We start from the raw sequence: 18,215 nt of genomic DNA on the forward strand, positions 1-18,215 counted from the left end.
GACCACCTTAGCCAGATATTCCGGGTGCCGGAATAATACTCTGATCAACTTAGCCACCCATTATGGGTGCCGGAAGGGGGGCATACTACCTTATCTAGCTATTTCAAGTACCGGAGGGGGGTGGTTGCCCAGGTCTTTTCCATACAGTATTAAATATGATTAATACCCCTTACCCACTGGTAATGTTGGAGGTTAGGGAATTGAGCTGAGTGATTGGGAATGCCTATGCCAATCAGTTTATTTGAAAAAAAAAAAAAAACTCAACCATGTTTTGTGCAGAATGTTCGAAATTTGAACTCTCCACTATTTTAGTAATTAATTCTTTGCCAGCCGGAATGGAACACAGACCACCTTAGCCAGCCATTCTGTGTGCTGGAACGTGGCGCAGACCACCTTAGCCAGCTGTTACATGTGCCGGAATTGGGCGCAGACCATCTTAGTAAGCTGTTCCGGGTGCAAGAAAGGGGCACAGACCATCTTAGCTAGACATTCCAGATGCCAGAATGGTACTCTGACCACCTTAGATAGCCGGAACGGGGCACATACCACTTTAGCCAGCTATGCTGGAAGGGTGCTCTGACCGCCTTAGCCGTAGCTGTTTTGGGTGCCGGAACAGGGCGCAGACCACCTTAGCTTTACCAGGTGCGTGAATGGTGCTCTGACCACCTTAGATAGCTGTACCGGGTACTGGAATGGGGCTCTGACCACCTTATCTAGGTGTTACATGTGCCGGAATGGTGCTCTGGCCATATTATGTAGATAGCTGTTCTGGGTACTTGAATGGGCTGCAGACCACCTTAGCGAGCTGTTCTAGGTGCCGGAACGGGGCACAGAATACGCTAGTTAGCCTTTCCTGGTGCTAGAATAGGGTGTTGACCACCTTTACCAGCCAGTTCAAATGCCAGAACGGTGCTCTGACCCCCTTAGCCATTCCAGGTGCCAGAATGGTTCTCTGACCACCTTAGCCAGCTGTTCCAGATGCTGGAAAGGTGCTCTGAACACTTTTGCAATCCTTTCCGGGTAGAGCTCTGAGCACCTTAAACATCCCTTCCAGCTGCAGCTTTGGGACTCCCTGTACCTTAGCCAACCACTCTGGGTGCTGGAATGGGGCTCTTAAAGTGTCTGAGCCATTCACTCCAACTGCTGAAATAAGTTATAGTAGTAGTTTTATCTATTGTAGATGCCGGAACAAGAACTATTTCATTTCTTTGATCTCCCAAAATAGGTGTCACGGTACAATGGGCATAAATAGAACTTTGTGGACTCCACAGCAACATTTTCAAGGGGCCCATGCAAAACATACACACACCTAAAGGCAGAGGCATCTGCATTCAGGGGGTCCACAGTAACAAGTAATCCATCACTTTGGCCCCAAAATTGGAATACTTGAGGCAGCATTTCCATATCTAGCAGGGGCTATTAACCCTCTCACTGTTGGATCACCCAGGAAGGCTCAAACCAACCCTTGTCATTAATAGAGTGGTGCACTTGGATGCGGCCATGTAAACCCCTGTCTGATGATAGGTCAAGGCACAATGGGACAAATGTTTGAAGCTCTGGAAAGTGATTAAGCGGAGAGTGATAAACGACCAACCAATCAGCGCCTGTCAGTTTTCAAACACAACCTGTAACATGACAGGAGCTGAGTGATTGGTCGTTTATCACTCTCCACATTATCACTTTCCAGAACTTCATCCATCTACCCCAATGAGCTGGACTCCTGCAGTCCTATTACAGTATGGAGGAGATGTACTAAGCTCTGAAAAGTGATAAAGTGGAGAGTGATAACTGGTCAGCCACTCGGCTCCCAACTGTCATGTTACAGGCTGAAGAATGACAGTTGGGAGCTGATTGGCTGGTGGTTTATCACTTTACACTTTATCACTTTTCAGAGCTTAGTACTTCTGGCCCTATGCAATACATGGGGACAGACAGGAGCTACATGGTACTGGGTCCCCAATGTTTATTTAACATATATCCAAATAATGAGAACATCCTAGTGACTGCCATACAATACACAAAACATCCCAGTGACCAACGGTACACAGGAGATAGTATTGACTGCCATAAGGTACACAGAACATCACATTACTAATTTTATTGACTTGAATATATAGTAGTTGTGCAAGGGTTAAATAGCCTTGAGGAACAAATTTGACAATTGTAACCCACAGATGGTGGTCACTTTGCCACCCTATTACATGCCCAAAACCTTGTTGGGCAAGGCAAATTGCAAGTGGGTCATATGTAAGTGACCACCCTCTGTGGGTTCCAAGTCTCAAATTTGTTAACTAAGACTAATTAACATTTGCAAAACTACAGCTACTTATTTAAAATGATAAAATCTGGTGTCTGTGCCTGCTTTGCCACCCTACAGTATTTGATGTTCAAAACCTTGTCGGTAAAGGCAAATTGCTAGTAGGTCACATGTAAGTGGCCATCCTCTGTGGGTCCCAAGTGTCCAATTTGTTGCCCAAGGCTCCTTAACTCTTGCAAAATTACAGCTACTTACTCAAGTCAATAAAATTAGTACCTGTGCCCACTTTGACACTCTATTTCATGCCTAAAACCTTGCTTGGCCAGACAAAATATGATTGAAATTTGTATAAGGGGCACTCATTTTTGTTTATACAATGTTAACTTAGTGATCTGATTTGATTTAATATAACATTTTCTGAATAAAAATCTGGAGCATGAATAAGAAGCTGGCTGAATTAGAAGTAACTTCAGCCTTGTCTATCTATCTCTCTATCTATCTATCTATCTATCTATCTATCTATCTATCTATCTATCTATCTATCTATCTATCCTGTTTGTGGCTGCCAATGTTATATTAATGGCCTCATGTTAGTAGTCCTGCACCTACAGTGGGGATTCCACTGGATTTGAGATAGGTACCCAATGCAGTCAGTAAAAATTGCATGATATGTTTTGATTCAATCTGTCTTAACCGTTCTACATCTTTAAATGTGGGTGCAATTTCAGATTGTTGTAAAAAGAAAAAAGTATCCCATTTAAAAAAAATTGGACTTATTTGATTTTTTTTTCTTTAAATATTCTGTAAATGTTACAAGTATGTCATTCTTTAGTTAAAAACAAATACAAAATCCCAAACTTGTTCTTATTACTCTTCAATGTGAGAGGTGAGCAGCTCTCCTGTGAGTAGTTTAGTACAGAATAATTGGGATACAAACGCAAATGTTTTGAGGGCACTAGTCAGATGTTCAATAACGTTCCTTTATCACGTGTACATAGTCAGATATATGTAATATAGGTTATCTGTAATATAGGTTGTGCCAACAGTAAAGCATCCTGAGACCATTCATGTGTGGGATTGCTTCTCAGCCAAGGGAGTGGGCTCACTCACATTGTTGCCTAAGAACACAGCCATGAATAAAGAATGGTACCAAAACATCCTCCAAGAGCAACTTCTCTCAACCATCCAAGTACAGATTGGTGTTGAACAATGCATTTTCCAGCATGATGGAGCACCTTGCCATAAGGCAAAAGTGATAACTAAGTGGTCGGGGAACAAAACATCAATATTTTGGGTCCATGTCCAGGAATCTCCCCAGACCTTAATCCCATTGAGAACTTGTGGTCAATCCTCAAAAGACAGGTGGACGAACAAGAACCCACAAATTCTGAAAAACTCCAAGCATTGATTAGGCAAGAATGGGTGGCCATCAGTCAGTATGTGGCCCAGAAGTTGATTGACAGCATGCCAGGGTGAATTGCAGAGGTCTTGAAAAAGAAGGGCCAACACTACAAATATTGACTCTTTGCATAAACTTTATGTAATTGTCAATAAAAGCCTTTGACACTTATGAAATGCTTGTAATTTTACTTCAGTATTCCATTGTAACATCTGACAAAAAGGTCTGAAAACATTGAAGCAACAAACTTTATGAAAACCAATACTTGTGTCATTCTCAAAACTTTTGGCCATGGCTGTATATTGTATAATAAAATAAGTTTATTAATAAATGCATTTATGTAGATGTTGGTCAATGCAGTAGATATTTCGATTGTGAAAGGGTGCAAATAATTTTTTAATTTCTGTAATGTTATCATGTTAATATTGATTTATATTATATACGTGAACCCTTATAATATTCATATTTTTTTTTAATAATTTCCACAATGTATTATAGATCTGTGGGCCTGATTCATTACGGATCACTGTTGTGATTACACATTGTTACATACGATTGTTACATACTGCGCATGCATATGCATCGCGTTGCGCATACTCGAAGGCAACACTCACTACGTTCGCAAAGACCATGCAGAGTCATCGTAGAGTAATTGACTGGAAGTGAGCATTTGAGGGGTGGTGAGGAGGAATGGTCCGAGAAACGCAGGAGTGCCTGTCTGTTTGAACGCCGTTGCATGGGCGTGCATAAATTAGCCACTGTGACGTAATACGCAGCTTGAGTGCTCAGTGCGTGTGACAAGGTTAGGAATTTTTGAGTAGGGTCAGACCTGTTGTAATTGTGCGTGAGGGGCCGATTTTCCCGATGTATATGCAGGACTGCAAGTTATTACGGATGTGAGATAGCGGTAGTGGGTGGCAGTGGGCATCTCTATGCTGACTGTGCGATGGCTTTGCGATAGCATTAATTAGCATATTTTCGCAGCGGGTCTGTGTGCGTAATCGCAGTTGTAATAGCAATCCATAGTGAATCAGGCCCTGTATCACATATTTAAATTACATAAATAGTCCTGACACATTTTAACTTTTTTTTATTTATTAAAATACATTTCAAGAATATATATAAAACTTAACCCAACAGGGCTCGATCTAGAACTGAGGAAAGGCCATGTCACATTACGTAGATCAGTAGCTAATCACTCACAAGAGGCTGCAACCACTACACCAGTTTTTATTCTGTACAGTGAATGGTTCTATATTCATATTATTGCCGATTCCAAATAATTCTCTGCCAAGTTTTAGATCTGTTGTACATGATGTATCTATTAAATGTATTTCTGTTTTCATGTCGCTTTCAGATTAACATTAATATTATTTTTATCCTCCTTGCTATGATAACGTTTATGCAAAACAAGTTGTATTTGCAATGTTGTGCTATTTATAAATGAGCACATTATTTATGTGCCAAGATGCTCTATCGTTGTAATTGATGTGAAGAACATACTGTAGGGATGGAACATACCGTACATTTTAATAACTGCTTGTACCAAACTATATATTTCCTTATACATGAGAATTTGTTATATGCATCATAATGGACTATTACTTGAAGAAGAAGTAAGTTCCCATAAATATGTTTGGTGAATTATAGTCAGGCATGAGTGTTCAGACAGGCTGATGGTGAAATGCTGCCATGAATAACTTATGTGGTCCCAGGCTTATTTAGGAATTCCACTGACTCTAGTTACAGTATTCTGTATATATGGCCCATCCTATGAAAAATGTAAACCTCACAGCAGAACAGGTGGGAAATAGTGCTTCATCTCTCTTTTATTGTCAGAACAGACTGTTCCACTTCAGAGAGTACCATCCTCTTGGATTCTGTGAGTTACAACATGATTTGTGCAATTACTTCTGTGACAGTTTTCATAAATGCCTCCAATGTATTAGGTATCATTTTATTAAATATATTTAGATAAAACAATTAATTTAACATAGGTATGTCATTATAAGAAATCTTCAAGTATTCGTTTTCACAATCTGTTTAAATTACATTGTATACTTTGCAGTAAGTGTTAAAATACATTTACACAGATGGTCGGTTTTATAACACACAAGTAAATCCATAGATTCCAGCACTTTGAGCAGAAAAAATGGAATAGCGCGTGTTAACCCATGGTTTTACCATATGGCGAAAATGGCGATTAACTGGAAAGTTCCGGGAGTGAAACCCAAAGCTAATCCCAGGACAGTAAATCCCATGCCTAATTGAATTGACCCCTAAGGTCCAAGGTTTCCTTGCCCCCTGCCTAATTACGCCACAGGTGGCTGTCTCTGGAAATGGTCTGGCCAGGACATTCGAGAATGAGGTTGCAAAGCAATTTTTGTGCTTCTCTGGTGACATCATTCGTGGTTCATATGCTTATGTATGCACCATTGTATGTTGTAGTGTGCCTAGATGGCAACTCGTAGGGGAACTAAATGTTCATTATTAAGGGAAATGCTAGAAGACGAATGTACAAGCAATGTCATAGAAATCAATGAAGTCAGCAAGTAACAGGAAGTTTACATTAATCCTTGTTTGTTCATTCATGTGTTCTGTCATCCTTTACTTTCAGTTGCCTATTTATATTTTATGCTGATAAACACATTTATCATTATTTATTTATAGGGTGACACACGGTGCTGAACAAACATACAGATATGGCTTGCATAAATACAATATGCAGACATAAGAGATACAGGAACTACAATTCAGAATAGTAGCACCTACATGACTGCAGTAAGCATAATAGCAATTTGAGGTACAAATAAGAATGAATCATGAGTGACCAAGTACAACTAGAGGTCAGTGATGTGCAGTGAGGTCAATGGCTGGGGAGGCACACATGGAGATGTGTCTGAGTGCTGAGCGCCTGTCTCACCCCCTATTCACTGTAACTTTCCCCTCACTACACTAAGCTTCAGTGTATATTGATTCTCCTACCTGCATTACTGTGTCTTCTCTTGCTGCTTCTGACTGAGTTCTGATCTTTAAACACTGCAGTTCCTGGTCATATGACACATCCAAGGTGTCAGTCAGTGCTCAGAGGCATGCCTCTATTTGCTCTCTTAATGTGCAGCTTACTGCCAATGGTGTGGCCCAGCCCCAGCTCTGCAAGCAATGTCTGACTACACAGAAGCGAGGCTGATCTGTTGCTGCCTCATCTCTAATCTCTCTGCAGTCCTGGAGAGCTCCACATAGCTGGTGAGTGTTAACTATAGAATTGATTACAATAAACAAAGAAGATGTTTATAAGTTATAAATATCTTCTTTGTATTATTCTTTTTATATCAATTCTCAGGAGTATGGCAGGGAGGCTCTGCCTACCCTGACTGCACGTGCCTGCTAGAGATGAGCGGTTCAGGTTTGCTAAAAACCGAACACACCTGAAGTTTGGGGTTCAGAGTAAAAAAATCCCAGCTCGGATCACTTTGGTGTTCCCGGTAGAACCAAGGACCTCATTCAGAGTCGGTCGAATCGGCCGCACGGTCGTACGCAGCCGATGATCGCTGATCTGCGCATGCATACAGTTCGCAATGCGTGTGCGCAAACTAGCGGCTACGGTCAGAAAGTTCTCTCTCCTTGAACACCGCCAGGTCGGTAGTTTGAGTGACAGATTGCGGCATTTGTGGGTGGTAACTTGGGAAGGTGCTTGAAAACGGGGGTGTGGAGATCCGTACGCAGGCGTGCCTCATTATGCGAACGGCGTTTAATGGGAGTGCATAATTAACAAAGTAGTGTCATGGCACACGTGACGGGAGGTTTTACACTGACATGATCGTAGAGCTTAAGAGAGGGTAAGGTCAACCTTTAGCTCTACGACCAGTTCCGATAGTAAACGATGCTCACGATTAATCCTTATGTAGCCGGAGATTACGTGTTATGCGTACGAGATGTGGGCGTATTTTTAGCGATCCGACCGCATCCACCCCTTGGTCGGCCAGCTAACGATCCGACCTTAGGGACGCAACATGCAAGTGCATCATTTGCATATCCGGCCCCTTCTACTATACGACCGTGCGGCCGCGACGACCGACTCTGAATGAAGTCCCAAGTCTCGTCTTGGTCCTTCTTGAAAAGTTCATGATTAGGATCTAAAAACAAGATTTTGTGTATTTTGGATTGCATTTAAGTTCTTCCTTCATGTTTTCAGGTGCTGTGAGGTGGTCAAAATTGACTGGAAATGAATATCATTGATGATAATAATACTATAGGAACAAATATTAAATCTTTCTTTCAGAGAGAAGTTGGGGTCTAGTCACCCTCGGTCAGTGTGATTTAATATCTAGGCAGCAGTAAAGCAAAACTGCACCAGAACAAATTATTTACATTTCCAAAAGGCTGAATTTAGCTAAATGATAATCCATTTATGTGAATCTCTGACAAAGTGGAAATTACCAGAGCTAGTGATGGAACTGTGGAATAAATATAAAAAAAAAGGCATTATTAAATGGCAGATATTCTAAAGCAAATGAGGACAAACTTTCAAATTCTCTCTCTGTTTTTTTTTTTAATAAGGTTTAGTAGATCGTTGCTTCAACCCACCTTGTATACAGCCATGTATTGTTTATAACATTGTAATAGACATCCATTATAATCTTTTGTACAGCAAAACTTGCTCATTTGTACTGTCTGCTTTTTCTTTTCACGATATGTAACATGAATTGGTTTTATACAATAAAAAGTGAATATTCGCTAGAAATGGGTAATCAAATGCAGCAAGATGGCATTTAAAATGGAGGTTCACATAAACTCCTATAAATAATACATAATACACATAATAAAATGTAATCAATATGCAAAAACCGAAACCAAATTCTCATATAATATATAAAAGTCTACTACCCTAAAACGGTTCCAGTTGTTCTTCATATATATTGTCCCACTTCTAGTAATTCTTTCAATAGTGGATACTTTTTATATATAGACTGGTCCCATCTCAGGATAAGCCAAACATCAAAACCTTTTCATTCTTTCTTTATACGTGGTACTTGTAGGGTAGAAGGTACAACACATATAAACAAAAGAAAAGAGACCAATAGTGCAGATACTTTTGTTAAAGGGTTTAAAAATGTAATAACAAAAATGAACTCACAAACTAAAAACTTTACAAGCAAATATTAAACATGGCTGTCTTGTATGTGGGGCCATTGATATACTCATCAACCCAGATGTTATTCAAAAGGAACAGGCAGGGCTCCAGAGCCCTTTCGTCCTATGTAGGATTGGAAGCAAACAGGGTTTCCCACAACGGCCAGGTCTTCTCAGATACCACGCAGCTTAACGCATTTCGAATCTATATCAATTCTCCATCAGAAGTGCCTGATGAAGAATCAATATAGATTCGAAACATGTTAAGCAGTGTTATTGGCTTTTATATATTATATGAGAATTTGGTACTGGGTTTTTGCGCATTGACTGCATTTTATTATTTGCATTATGAATTGGTTTTATGCAGTTTGGTTATCAGTGGTGTTTCACCTAAATCATGTTAGGTAACCACCTCATCAGTCAGTATCTAGAGGTATTACAGATTACCTGTTGAAGGGGTGTAGTTAAGTAACATCTTGATGGTTTATCCCAGATTCACTTGTGTTATGTTGGAACGTGATACAGTCAATAACCCGATGTCGGCGCTTAGAATATTGGCACCGGAATACCGACACCTGTCAGAATCCCGGTGCTGGCATACTGACCACCGGCATCCCCAAGGTAAGTAGCATGGTTAGAAGTAGAGTTAGAGTTTAGGCACTAGGTTGAAGGTTAGGCACTAAGGGGGAAGGGTTAGGTTTAGGGTGCGGGGAGGGGGAGGTTAGGTTTAGGTACCAGGGAGGGAGAGGGGAGGGTTAGGATACCGACCGACAAGTGTCGGTATCCTAACCCCGTTGGGTATGGCGGCGTCAGGATTCTGACCGGCGGGATCCCGAGCACTGGCATCCCGTATCCAACCCGTTGGAACAGCTGTATGTGTTTCCAATTATAATAAATTAATATTTTCACTTATTCTACTGCAATCTTTCTGTCTTCCCCTATCCAGTGTAATCTTTACGTTAAAACAGATTTTTGTAAGGAAAAAAAAGGCCATACAACCTCCCAAACTATATAAAAAAGTGCCCTATTTATAATGTATACTTAAGGGTCAATTCAATTAAATATTTCAAATAAAAATGACAGGACATGATTTACAGATGGATGCAAATCCCTTTGCGACTACATTTCTGTACGCAGCAGACTTGCGAAAAAATGCTAATGACTTTACTGATGCACTGTGACGCTCACCTTCGACGTCTGGCATCCGCTGCTCATGTATAAAAATGGAAACATCAGTCGCATATTGAACCTCTGAGTCTATGCTGCCTCATACAGAAAGTGGGTGCTTCTACAGCTGCAAACAAATTTGCACTCAGAGCACTCAGAGATAGGTCCTGACACACCTGCTTTTTTTCTAACCTCCCCCAAACATTGACTACCTGTCGCTCACTTTGCAAATATATTCTTTTTGTGACCGGTGTCACTAATCCATTGCTGTGCATGTGCCGTTCAGCTTTGACGCATACATAGTGGCAAAAAAATCACTCTACTGCATCCAGCATTGACATTGCATCCATCTCTGAATCAGGCCCACGGTGTGGAACCTCTGGTACACCCCTCCCAATGAATAACATGAACTTGGAGGGGTTTAAATAGCATAATTTGGCCAATGAAAACATATCAGTTTTCAGGTGAATTTCTGTAAAAAGCTTAATAATAGGTTCAATGGTCTGGGGCAAGTATGTGGAGGTGTAAATTATGTGAGACAGGTCATCTCGATCTCCAACAAGATGGCAACCACATAAGAAATATATTTACAATATATTACAATAGCTTTATAATACATTTGCAAAATGACTTCTTCTAAAATTGTGAAGTATATGTTTGTTAACATATGGTTGATATATACATGCTAGTGCTCTATTGGTGACTATGGTTGTAAGCATAACACAGCTGAAAGGATACAAGTTGGGCAGAGTGAAAATATAGAACCAGACAACCACACAGTCACAGGACAACTATTGGGTTAGTTGAACTACAGCCTAAAATATTTTATAAGTCCAGATGCTTTCAAAATTCTATCTAGGAGAAAGACGCTTTTCTGAAGTTGACAACCATGTTTGAAAGCTAAACGCCTAAACCAAAAAGTATAACCACAATTCTAGACACCCAGTGCAAATCACTAGTCCAACCTCTTACTTTTTTCAGTTTTTCTGCTAAAATAGACTCTATTATGGATTACATTAATGATGAAAGCATTGCACAGAATTTGTCTAGAAAAATTATTTTCTTCAAAACTGACAGTGGCTTAATGATTATTTATTATCAACATTTATAGTGGAATTCTGCTATCCAAAGATTACTTTTTGGAGTTATTATCCATAAATGTATTAGTGGAACAGTCAGCTACATGACTCTAATTTAAATGACATGTGGGACATGTTGTATAAACTACATGAAAGGTCCAGTTCAAAAACTAAACTGCAGAATTTCTATTAAATGAGGCAAAGAAGAACTGCAGGAGCACATTAATGTAATGCTTAAGAGAACACCGTCATTTTCGCTATTAAGTTATTATATATCTATCCTGGTGCTCTATTAATTGATCCTGTTCGAAAAACCTTTGTACGTTGGTTCATAAACTAATTACTAGGAAGGTGACCCACAGGAGCAATCCAGAATGTCACTATTCCTAGCTGATTTAGCAATTATTAGAATCCAGTCCACATCCAGCACATTGAAATCTCCCATAATTATCACATCACCTTATACTGACATCTCAATTATTTTCTCTATTATTAGTCTAGCCAATTTTTCATTCTATCCTGTTCTATAAATTGTTCCTTTGTCTTAGTTTCTAGACTTCCAAAATTACTTTCATTCCTATCTGAAAAACAGTTTACTTCAATAGTATTAAACACTTTTAAAGACAACCTGTTCTGAAGTTCTATGTTGGCTTTACTTCTTTATTACACAGTGCATTGAGTGCTATGTATTTAAACCAATTTGTACAGAACCCTGAGTAATGTCCTGGAAACTAGGCCCAATGCAGATCTAACATTGAACTTTGTAAAAAGCAGACTCAGATGAATTCCAGTGCAAGGAGAACTCATGCAGGAGACCAGAGAACATGACACAAGAGCTCTGCCTAAATAAACAAACACAGGGGGCAATTCAATTCAGCACGAGTTTGACAAGTTTTAGTTGCCTAGTCATTACCCACCAGCGTTACGACTTAAGTTGCACCGGGAATCTACTTTTTAGCTTCTGCAGGTTAGTCGCCTTATGATTGGTTTTCGGGAAAGAGACAAGGTGGGGAATTATTTTCTCGCCCTTGATGTGATGTTATAAAATGGACTTTTCGAGTGAAGGAGCCTCAGCTATTACGGTTTGGAGAGTGGAGGGAGTCTTACGAGAGTCCGCAGCCACATGATGTTAGCATGTGATAGAGCAAGAGCATTACAGCCCTAAAAGCAATTTGGTAAGTAATTCCTTTTACATTTGATACTAGTGTTAATATGTATTCAGAAATTGCGCTCTTATGACGTGCTGAAGTTGCAGCCATGCTGGAATGGTTTGTATATGGTATTTTTTAATGCATAAACAGTAGCCTTAAGGACATGTTTTTTACACATTTGTGTTGATATGGTTGTCTGACGTGCTCATGTGGCACCCATGTGTTTTGCGTATTGTTTACTATCATGTGAAAACAGCATTTATGCATGTGCTTGTGATGTGGTCTTATGACGTGCTATTGTGCAATTTTTTGTTATGTATAAACAGCATTTTTTTGAATAGATGATTTCTGTTAGTCTGTGAGTATTTATGTGACATTACTGCTACAATTTGTTTTGTAATGTATATTTTTCAGCACACGTTTTTCACATGTGCTGCTCTAATGACGTGCTCATGTGACATGTTTGTATATTATAATTAATCAACTTTTTAGACATGCTTTTTACATCTGCTGTTTTAATCTTTTGCTATTATGATTACTTCCCCATTTGCCAGTTTTTCTTTTTTTAATGCTTTTAGACCTCCTTTTGATGTGCTTGTGCTTGTTAGATTACAGTACATCATGTGCTCTGGTGGCATTTATGAAATGTCTTGTGTGTTTGTGTATTGTTTAGTGTAGGGCATGGGTATTCAACCTTTAAGACAGGTGTGTGCCACATTAAAATTTAAAACGAAGCCCGAGGGCCACTAATCTATACTGCGGTATTTAGACTCTATATTTTAAATTCTAAATTCCTCACGTGCTTCTCCTCCCCCTACTTATAGTATCTTTTACTCCTAGTCCTAACTCCCCAATTGGCACCTAACATTTGGTTGCTGAGGCCCTGCTGCTTGTGTTATGCAGCCATGTGTATCAACCATGTCCTTGTCCTGTATTGTTTTATATTACGTACTATTAACTGTTTTTTTGTGTGTGCTCATTTATGTACTGTGTAAGGCGCTGTGGAACCATTGTGGCGCCATATAAATAAAGGATAATAATAATAATAATAATAAAGGATTCTATACCTATTCCAGACTCATAAGGCCATAAAGAAGACTTCAAAAGATATTTTTATTATATTAATGAACAAAACATGGTCTGTTTATAGTAGAAAAAAGAATGTCAGTAAAGAAAATTTTCCAAGGTTGGCTGCCCGACCATTGCAAGTGCCTGCTCAACACAGTACAGAACAGCCTGGATAAGTATAATGGAGTTTGTGCAGACGCTTGTATAACCCTCTGTACTTCTACCTCTCAACAGCCAAGGGTTAAAAATAGATATCCATTCACTCCCAAACCCCCAAATTGGTAATCCCCCCCCATTATATCAACCATGAGTTAGGACTATATGATGGTTCATTAAATCAATATGATACACTCCGTAGGCAATGCAATATACAGTATGTCTCTGAAACTCAAGTTTAGTGGAAAAATCACCCAGTATATGAGAGAGCCCCATGTGAAATAATAGATGACTTGCCTGTTTATTTTTTTTCCTCTGTCCAGCACCCTGAGCTGCCTGTCAGGAGGTCCACGCCTGCAAGGTTTTTTCTCATTGCACACTAATTGGGGTCTGGTAACGTGTGTATTTGTGACAGCTCCTCTCTGATAACACGATGTCCACGGCAGCACTGTGATGGCTCCGGCGTTGGACAGGCCAAGGTATTCGGGACTTAACCTCAGGAATGGTTTCTCTCCCTCTTAGTTTGCGCTGGGGAAAAGACTATTGAGATGTCATTCATCTCATTCCCCAACAACATAAGAGAAGGGGAGGAGATCCAGCTGGCACCCGGCCCTACCTGGCTCCACTACTCACACCGGCCCGGGTGGCACAGCGGTCAGCAGACCAGCCACCAAGCCGCCTGGCTGCTGGCTCATTAATCACTGCGGCCATTCCACTTCTGTTAGGGAGGGGAGGGGCAATCACTCCAATCGGATCCGCCACTGAGCTGGTGCAGACAGCTGTGTCACAGTGACACAGTCTGACTGCCACCCGCTGAGATGCATGTTGCTGGCCACGGCCAGCGGGCCACCGGGAACAGCTCCGCGGGCCACGGGTTGAAGACTCATGTGTAGGGAATAAAGAGCAGCTTTGAGGACAAACTTATAATTGTAATGTGTTAAAATAATTTTTTGGGAGGTGTCTATTGTGTGTGTTGTGTCTGTTGTGTGCGCATTTGTACATATGTATTCTGCATTTAATTATATTCTAATTAATCAAAAGTGCAGATATTGCATAATGCTTTTTTTTCAGTATTGTTTTGAGTGTATGTATGTGCGTGTGTGAATCAGGGCCGTAGCTAGGGTAGTGCGGCCGGTGCCATAGCACAGGGCACCACGGTCAGGGGGCGCTGTTTGGGCCTGTCAAATTTCTGTTTATTATCATTCTCACTTGTAGATTCCTCTTATTTCATCCCCAGCATCTCCTGGCCTCCCCTATCTCTTCCCTGGCCCTTCCCCATGTGGCAATTCCCCTTTTTTGGGTGCATTATGTCCCTTTGAAAAATGAGGGGGGTGCCAATGCTCTTTCTGGCACAGGGCACCAAAAAGTCTAGTTACGGCTCTGATGTGTATGTATTATTCACCCGATGCTGACATCTCAAGTGACTGTTATTGGACTAGACATGTTACACACTACTGATGTCAGCTTCTTTACTTGTGAGTTGTACTAAGCTACATATAAACATACAACAGACATAAACTCTCAACTGTAACCCTTACTGTTAAATCAAGTTCACACTCTTTTGTAAACTCATACTTGCTGACTTTCTGGCTGCCCCCTCTCAGTAAACCACAAAGGCACCACATTTTGGGAATTCTGATGAAGAGGAAACCTCAGAAGCTAAAGAGGGAAGTTTCTCTGGTGCTTCAAGGTTTACTGAAGAAGAAAACAATGTACTTGTTTCAATTGTCTTAGGGAAATATGAAATGCTAATGGGACAATTGGCCTACTCCACAATGCACAGAAGAAAATCCAAAATCTGGTGTGAAATTGTGAGTGCTGTAACACAGGAGCAGTGGCGCAACTAGGGTATTTGGAGCCTAGGGCAAATTTTAAAATGGAGCCCCCCCCCGCCTCCCCCTGTATGTGCGCCAAAGGCGCGTACGGCAAACAATGGGCGTGGTCACAAGGGGCAGGGTCACATAAAAATGGGGCTCGTCAACAGGACATATATACCCCTTTCTCATCACTCTTAACATTCCTTTCCATATGCACCTTAACACCTGTAGTGCTCCTTATACAGTTCGCCCTATGCAGTGCCCCCAGTAGTGGTCCCTCTTATGCAGGCCCACAGTAGTGCACCTTGTACAGTACCCCCAGTATCCAATGTCCCCAGTAGTGGTGGCTCTTATGCAGGCCCCCAGTAGTGTTCCCCCTTATGCAGGCCCCCCAGTTGTGCCCCTTATACAGTGCCCCCAGTAGCAATCCCCTTTATGCAGCCCCCCAGTAGTGGTCCCCACTATCTAGTGCCCCTTGTAGTGGTCCTCCCTATTTAGTGTCCCCGGTGCAGTGTCCCTTGTGCCTCCGGTAGTAAGCCCCTTATATAGTGCCCCCAGTAGTGCTACTGGAGGCACTATATAAGGGGCACTGCATAAGGGGGTTATGCAGTGCCCCTTATATAGTGCCTCCAGTAGCAGTCCCTCCCCATGCAGTGCCCCCAGTAGTGGTCCCCCCATGCAGTGCCCTTTATATAGTGCCTTCAGTAGTAGTCCCCCCATGCAGTGCCCTTTATATAGTGCCCTCAGTAGTAGTCCCCACCATGCAGTGCCCTTTATATAGTGCTCCCAGTAGTAGTCTCCCCAGTAGTGGTCCCTGATGGAGTGCCCCAGTAGTAGTCCCCCCGATTAGTGCCCCCAGTAGAGGTTTCCCCCAGTGGTGCCCCCAGAAGAAGTCCCCCCAATTAGTGCCTCCAGTAGAGGTTCCCCCCAGTGGTGCCCCCAGTAGAAGTCCCCCCGATTGCTTCCCTCAGTAGTAGTCCCCCCGATTAGTGCCCCCAGTAGTAGTCCCCCCGATTAGTGCCCCCAGTAGTAGTCCCCCAGATTAGTGCCCCCAGTAGAGGTGCCCCCCCCAAATACGCAGCAATAAAATAAAAATAAAACTAACCTGCATCCACGTTCCGGCTCCCGATCCCGCTGTCCGCACGTCAGCCCTCCCGGGCTGGCACGCTCTGCATTATGGGACAGACGGCATGACGTCTCTCCCATTACCCACTGCAAGAGGCGGAAGGCGGAGCTCATGAGTGAGCTCCAGCCCGGGTCTTGCAGTGGGGGCTGCTGCAGTAAGTGAGAGTCTGTCTGACTCTCATTGGCTGATGTTTAACATTTTTTTTTTTTTTTACAGGTGGTCGGGGGGAGGTATTGCGTCAGTTTTATACACAGATGTAAATAATTATTATAGATAGATAGAGGAGTGAGGACAGTAAAGACTGGTGAATTTCAAGGTAAGTATAAAAAATGTCCTGTATACTGGACAGGCCATTAGCAAAATCAGCAACAACAGCTTAAACTCTCAATCATGTTGACTGTCCTGTTGAAGTAGATGATATGTGTTGATTAGTTATTAGATTGCTCAATGGTGTGTTTCTATTGTTTCAGAAGTCCAACTACAGGAGGGCAATATTGAGGAGAAAATGTTAGAGATTGAAAAAGGTAGTATAAAATATTTCTACAAATATATAAGGAGATGAAAGCAGACATAATTGTAAACGTAAACTAATTTTCTATAGAAACTTCTACAACACTGCAGCATGGAGACACATCCTTACCTGTACATAGAAGAGGGTTGTGTGACCTTTATCATTAACATATAAACTAGAAATGTGCGGTTTGGTTATCCTGAAAAATGAACACACCCGAACTTAGGGGTTCGAGTCGAATCGAGTCCCAGCTTGAATCACTTTTTGGGTTTCAAGTACAACTGACCCCCGGTCTGGGTCTGCTGTAATTTTTGGATTTTGAATTTAAAAGCCAATTCTCGGTTTTGGATTGCATGTAAACATGTTCAAACATGTCCAAATTACATAATTTTAGGTATTTTTATAAATTTTTAAAGAAACCCAAAACTAAATCCAAATCTGAACCAAAACACTTGAGGGTGGTTTTACCAAAACCATAATATTTGAGGGTGGTTTTGTCAAAACCAAAACATGGAGGTCCGGGCACATGTCTAGTAATAACAAACATTAAAAAAGGTTATTTACTTTTAGGATCTGACATGGAAATCCCTATGCAAACCGTATCTGTGATCAGCACGATATCTAAAGGTAAATATAATTGAAAATTGTATTAATATGTATTTATCAGAATTGTTTACCCCCCTTTTCTTTTACTTATGGGAACTATTGAAAAATTTATAGCATTGTATGCCACAATTTACAATTTCCATATGCTTCTTCAGATACAACCCAAGAACATGCACCAGCCACACACCCTTCCACAGCATCACAGATTTAGCTAAGAAATGGACTGTAGCCAGTAGGTGCACAGCAGGAGAATGGAAGGTTGCATGGTCTTTATAGCACACACTGTGGACTGTTTAGCAGATAAATTTGAGGAGTATAAAAAAGAATGATGAGACAAAAAGCGAATCTCAGCAACAAAATATAATTGGAACCTTGGATAACTGTTACGAGACGCCGCGCAAGCCGCAACGGCTCACATGTCCCCGCCGGTCCGGGCTGCTGCCTAGCAATCAGGACGCCACATGACACTGTGCTGTGAGATGCGGGGGGCTTATGGTCCCAACGGTTGCCACAGCAGCTGGGACGTCTGTCACTGGCACTCCCGCCCCAGCAACTGCTGTGCGTCTCCCTAACCAAGAGGCTTGTTTCAGTGGGCAGCTTGATTGGTCCCTGGAAAGGTAAAAGGCAGGGAGGGCTCAGCCCCCCCTGTCAGTTTTAACGTACATGCTAGCCATAGATGTGACCGGCTCCCTGCACCTACCTGCTTGTTTGTTTGGGTTCCTGGATCTCTTGCTACAGTCCTACT

The sequence above is a fragment of the Taudactylus pleione genome, unplaced genomic scaffold (genome assembly GCF_031769625.1).
Source record: "Taudactylus pleione unplaced genomic scaffold, aTauple2 ptg000370l, whole genome shotgun sequence".
Lineage (NCBI taxonomy): Eukaryota > Metazoa > Chordata > Amphibia > Anura > Myobatrachidae > Taudactylus > Taudactylus pleione.